Here is a 6,453-nt window from a genome sequence, read left to right on the forward strand (position 1 = left end):
CACACACACACATATAGCACACAGACACACATCACACACACACTACCCACACACATACATTATACACACACATTACACACAACACACACACTACAAACACTCATACACTGTACATGCACACCATACCCATATACCACACAAATGCACACACACTACACACATGCCCATATACACACATACCACACAATATACCACACCACACACACACCACGTGTACATCCACATCCACATATACATACACACATACACATATACACCACACACACACAAACACACACCCCCACATACACACATACCACATACACACATACACCACACCTATACACACTGTGCACACATGTGTACACACACACACACACATATACATATGCACACACAATAGAAATAAATGAGAGTGAAGAAGCAGTTACTGAGGAGAGAGGCTCACTCCAGTAGATTTAAAATCTCACAGTGTAGATGTCTATGGAAACATCACATAGCCCAACTAATACTTACAATTTTATTATTTTCAAGTATCATTTTAAAATAAATTTTCAATTTTAAAAAATGTCTTCTGGCTGAAGAGAAGGCTCAGCGGTAAAGCGCTAACTTCTCTTCTGGAGGACCCAGGTTCAGTTCCCAGCACACACAATGGCAGCTCACACCTGTTTGTAACTCCAGGATCCAACACCTTCACACAGACACACATTCAGACAAAACACCAATGCACATAAAATAAAAATTATTTTAAAAAATGTCTTCCCATGATTGTCACGTGCTCCTTAAAGCTAAGACTCACCTTGCTGTCTTTTGGATAAAGGGCTTGAGGTGCACTAGCTTCAGGCAGTTTCAGACTCGTAAGACCTCCATAAATTTTGGGGACTTACAGTCCTCTTCACCGGACGTTTTAACAAATGACAGTTTGTTATATTTAAACGTCAGAATCACAGCTGGAGCCTCGGAAAGCAGTTTCTGGGTAAAGCACACAGGGGGAAGGTAGAGGTTCAAAGCAGGAGGAGGCCTTGGCTTCCCGACTGCTTTCTCTCTCTTCCCAACCCACCAGCCTGGGTCCTGTCCTTCCATCCAGCCTGGGTGAGTTTTTCCCTGCACATCCCAGTCTATCCCGGGCAGCCAACCTCAGAGAACTCTATTTAATGAACAAAATCAAGATTCCTGGGGGTGCCAGGCCGTGGTAGTACATCCCTTCAGACAGTGACAGGCTGATCTCTGTGAGTTCAAAGCCAGCTTGGTCTACAGAGCCAGTTCCAGGGCAGCTAAGACCACATGGAGAAACCTTGTCTCAAAAAACAAAACCAAAAAAACAAACAAACAAAACCCAAACACATACCAAAAGACTCCCCAGGGCATGTCACATTGACTATTTCTACTTCTTTCCAAGCTTGGTTCTAGGACATTCTCACGTGCACAAAATTCATTCTAAAAACATTTTATCGTTCTAAAACAATTCTTTTTTATTCCCGTTATCTGGAACCAGAGACAAAGTACTGTGAAAAGCACCAGAGAATTCTTGTCACTCTGTCGGTTAATTTTGTCAGAAGATGCCAGCCTTCCTAGTGGTGTCTCTACCACAAGCTGCAGTGAACCCTGTTTGCAGTGCCCAGCGTCTATAACTCACCTGGTGCTGCTGTCAATGCCACAGGGAAGACCAAACCTCCCGGGAACAGGCCAGGGAGTAAATCAGCGTGTGTGTGTGTGTGTGTGTGTGTGTGTGTGTGTGTGTTTGACACATACTGGGTTATGACACAAACTGGGTTTCTTTTATCTCAGGCTGGTGTTGAACTCACTCTATAGCAAAGATGACCAGGGACTTCTAATCTTCCTGCCTCTGCCTCCCCGGTGCTGGGAATACAGATGTGTACTGCCACATCACTTTTGTTTTATGCAGATTTGGAGATGGAGCCCTGGGCTTCAGGTCTGTTAGGCACTCTACTGTTGGCACCACAACCCCAGCCCCATATTCTGCTAAGTTCCTAAGTACCACCACAAAGGGACTGTGTTAGACACAGCTACATAGGGGTCACCCCCATCACCCCCAACAATCATGAGACTCACGAGGAGATGAGAATTAGGCAAATAGGCCAAACAGCCTGGTGCTGTTGGGGGTGTTCCTGGCTGGAAGCATCCTTGGTGGCCCTGTGGAAGCTGTGTCTCCCTCTGAGACTCAGCTGCCTCATCCTTCAAAGGAGAATCATTTTACCTTCTCGGGTGAACGTGAACTTGAGCTGTAAAGACACACGTCTGACCGGATTAGTGACGTGTTTCAACACGTTGAGGTATACCCATGAGGCAATTTTATTTTTATAGCAATTGGTACCCAATATTCTCTGTTGAAACCTCTGCTTTCCCTCTGGGCAGAAATAAAAACCGTAGGAGTCGGGTGGCAGAGGCAGACACGGAGCGGACAGCCAGCTCCTGCACAGCCCTCCACCCTCACCGAGTCCTGCATGCACTCGGGAGGGAAGACTCAATATTTGTCTAATCTTACAACCCCAGAGTCTGGAGTTCCTGAACATGGTGACCTGGAAGGAATGAACTTCCATCATCTCCCTCAGATTCTACAGCCTGCCAGGTTCTCCAAACTCAAATCTGAAGTTTTAAAGCCATGGAGGAGCTAGTAAGATGGCTCAGTGGCCTGCGGTTTGACGCCTGCTCTTCTAGAGGACCTGAGTTCAGTTCCCAGCACCCACTGGGCAACTCACAGCCGCCTGTCACTCCCGCTCCAGGGGATCCATCCAATGCTGTCTTCTGGCTTTGCGGGCACACACACACACACACATGTAGCCTACAGACCCACACATGCTGGTTACATTAGCAGACTCAGTTTGCAGAAAATTTCAAAATATGTATTTATTAACTTGTGATATGTACATACATATATATTAATATGTACACATACACATATTAATATGTGATATATACATGTATAAATACACATGTGTGTATATGTAATATATATACATATATACACACACATACACATGTACATACACTTTTCTATGTGTGTTCTTTCATTCAAGAAAGTATTTCCAGGACTGGGAAGATGGCTCAGTGCCTGCCTCAAACAAGCTTAATGGTCTTCAGGTTCAGGTTCCTAGAACTCACATAAAAGCTAAACTCAGTAGTACAAGCCCCTAGCACCCCAGTGTTCTTACAAGGAAGCAGAAGGCAGAAACAGGACAATCTCCTGGCGCTTGTGGGCCAGCTAGCCTGGCTTCCGCAGAGACACTGAGACCCCCGTCTCAGAGAAAGTGGGAAGGCAATGAGTGGCACCTGACGGTTGTTCCCTGACCTCCACGAATACACCATCCTCGTTCCCACCAGTGGACGTGCACATGCCTATACGCCACACACCTATACGTCACACACTGTACACAGGCAGAATATCAAGTTTGAAGCCATCCTCAGCTACACTGGATGTACAAGCCTGCCTTAGCTACAGGAGTGGTCCCTGTGTCAAGGGAGAAAACAAAATCATTTAAACACGAGAAATGCTTGAGTCTCAGCTCTGTTCAGAGTCTGTCTGTGTGCTGCCTGGGCCCCCCTCTCCACTGTGGACTTCAGGGAGTGGAGGGGCAGCAGACAGCTCTCTCCTCACCTCTCTGCAGTCACAGGGAGGGAGGAGGCTGACTGTCTACTTAATAACTCCTCCATGGGCCCTGCAGGGAGGGGCTGGCCCCGGAGACATTTACACTTAGTCTGGGGAACTCCAGGGACCCTTAACTTCATCTTACCCCATAGAACTCCTGGGGCCTCTCCAAAAGCAGGCATAACGGGGCTTCCAGGATGGGACTCTCAAACCTCATTTAGCTCCAGGACTACATGCTGCTATTTTAGGGGTGCTAGGGGTGTTTGGGTTCTGAGGTCACTTCCATTGGACGACTTGGTTAGGGCAAAGGTGAACCTGTAGCCCTCTGTCTTCTGCCCAGGTCCTTGGAACTGCATCCTCTAAGGCAGGACTGGATGGGAGGACCCTGCCTGAGGCCCCAGTGGTGATGGGAGATATTGAAGCAAGGAGGGGACACCATGAGTAGCTTCTCATTGGTCAAATGTAGCTCAGTCCCTCTAGGGACTCTGGGAGACCACCCTGGTCACCTGTCTGGTTACTTTGCCTATGCAGCAGGTGACCACCCCATCTTGTGTCACCAGCATTGGATGCTATGGGGTGTTCCTGAAGGCTGAGCCCCCACTCTCCTGTCAGGGCCCTAGGGATGGAGCAGGGTCCACTCGGGGGCCTGAGCAAATGCCTAGCCACAGAGCTATGGGGAGACTGCTGAGGGCTGAGGGCTGTGGTAGGTTAGCTGCAGGGTTGGTTTCCACCAGGTCCTGCACAGCTCATTCTTCAGGGAAGCTAAGCCCCAGACTGTGAGAGCTGCTGTCGGTCCAGTACAGCCAAAAGGAACCCTCTGCCATTATCTTTCTCAAGGCCAGGGTCTCAGGTAGTCCAGGCTAGCCTCCAACTCAACCTATTCAAGCATGACCTTGAATTTCTGATCCTCCTGAGTCTATCTCCCAAGGGCTTGAATTACAGGCAAGCCTTTCCAGGCCTGGCTCACGTGGTACTGGGGGCAGGACTCAGGGCTTTCCCACTCAGTAGACAAGAGTGCTGCCAACCAAGCTGCATCCTCAGGCCCAAGAAGCATTCCTGAGAAGGGCAGAGGGAAGTTGGGAGTGAATCAGCCACAACTCAGGGCAAGAACAGACTGGTGACAAGCAGAGATCGGGGACAACAGACTTCTCAGAAATGCCTGTAGGGAGAAGGCTTGTTTTTCAGTTGTGTCCAAAGATGGGGATTGGACCACACAGCGTGGTTGGTGAGGAGAGGGCCGATCAACCTCTGATGTCTGATGGAGACATACACACACACACACACACACACACACACAGAGAGAGACAGACAGACAGACAGACAGACAGACAGACAGACAGACACAGAGACACAGACAGACAGATTCCAGGGTTAGGGATGTGTCTTGGGATAGATGAGGAATCAGGGATCCAGGACAATGGTGAATAGGCTGTCATCTCAGCACTCGAGGACTTGAGGCAGGAGACTGCCTCAAGTTTAAGTCTACTCTGGGTTTCACAGAGAGACCCAGTGTCAAGATATGTTCACCAAACCATTAGCATGGACCGCCAGAGAACGAGAGCATACCCGGTGTCTCCCCTGACCAAGTTTCCAACTGTCATCATATGTCATATGGCAAATATAAAGAAAAACAAAATAAGAAAACGAGAACCGCCTGCCCTCAAAGGCTGGACACTCGGCCGTGGTTCCCGAGCCTCCTTCCTGCATGCCTGCTTCCTTTGCCCAGGATGTCCTGGGTCAGGGCTGGGTCAACTTCTGGGGGCAGGGGAGGGGGAGTTCAAAAGGGATTGGGCCTGGAGGTGCAAATGACGTCACTTCCCCCTGCTCACCCTCGGCAAGAGCCATCTTGTCCCGGATGGCACAGGAAGGCGGTGGGGCGGGAGACTGGCTGTGTTCAGGGACTCATTAAACTGGGTCTGGGTGACTCATTTTGCATGTTTGTTCAGCAAGAACTCAGGAGATGCCTTCTCTCACCAGACCCTCCCTGGGGCCCTGAGATGTGCGCCCACAGGGCTGATGCTTTCCAACAAGGCTGTCTTACCTCCAAGGTTCCCATGAAAGCTGGAGTTCTGTTTTGAGGCCTCTCGACCCAGATCTTCTGAAATGAAGATGTCAGGAGTGATGAGGGAGATTCTGACTTAGAAAGGCGTGGTGACAGGGTGACAGAGTGACTCGGGTTCTTTCCAAATGACTGTTCTTAACCTGCAGAGCCACGGGTGCTGAGGGGAAGATGGGACACAGGGAGGAAGGTAGGAGAGAGACCAAAGACAAAAGTCGCAGGGGAATTGGGCTGGATCTTAGTTGTTTGAGAGCTTGCCTAGTATGGACAAGGCCCTGGACGCCAGCCCCAGAACCACATAAACCAGGTGTGGTGGCACATGCTTGGAATCTCAAGTACTCGGGTGCCAGAGGCAGGAGACTCAGAAGTTCAAGGCCATTCTTGGCAACCTGGGACTCTGTCTCAAAAAAGAAAAAAAAAAAAAAAAGTCACAGGTCACTAGCATGTTGCCAGCTACAAGTAAGCAAAGAGCCAACCCTGTGCTGCGTACGATGTGAAGGGGTCATGGTCTCCGCTAACAGGACAGACCCAGTGGTTTTGCTCTCTGGTGTTTTCTGGGCTGCTGCAGATGCTCCCTCCCCTCGCCCTGTCACACATCCCTGTCACACCAGCATCTCTCTTGTATGACTCTTTTACAAAAGGGGCAACGTTCTCAAGAAAGTCCTCAGCAGACTGTGCCTCCCGCCCCCACCTGGCATTGCCCAACATGTCCAGGCTCCGATGCCAAGAAGCCCTGGAAAGGGGCCATTTCCCTTCTTCAGCCTCTCCTAGGAGGTTGCCATGGGCAAGAAAGGTGGAAAGAGAGCAG

This window comes from Mus caroli, chromosome 2, assembly GCF_900094665.2.
Source record: "Mus caroli chromosome 2, CAROLI_EIJ_v1.1, whole genome shotgun sequence".
NCBI classification, from domain to species: Eukaryota; Metazoa; Chordata; class Mammalia; order Rodentia; family Muridae; genus Mus; species Mus caroli.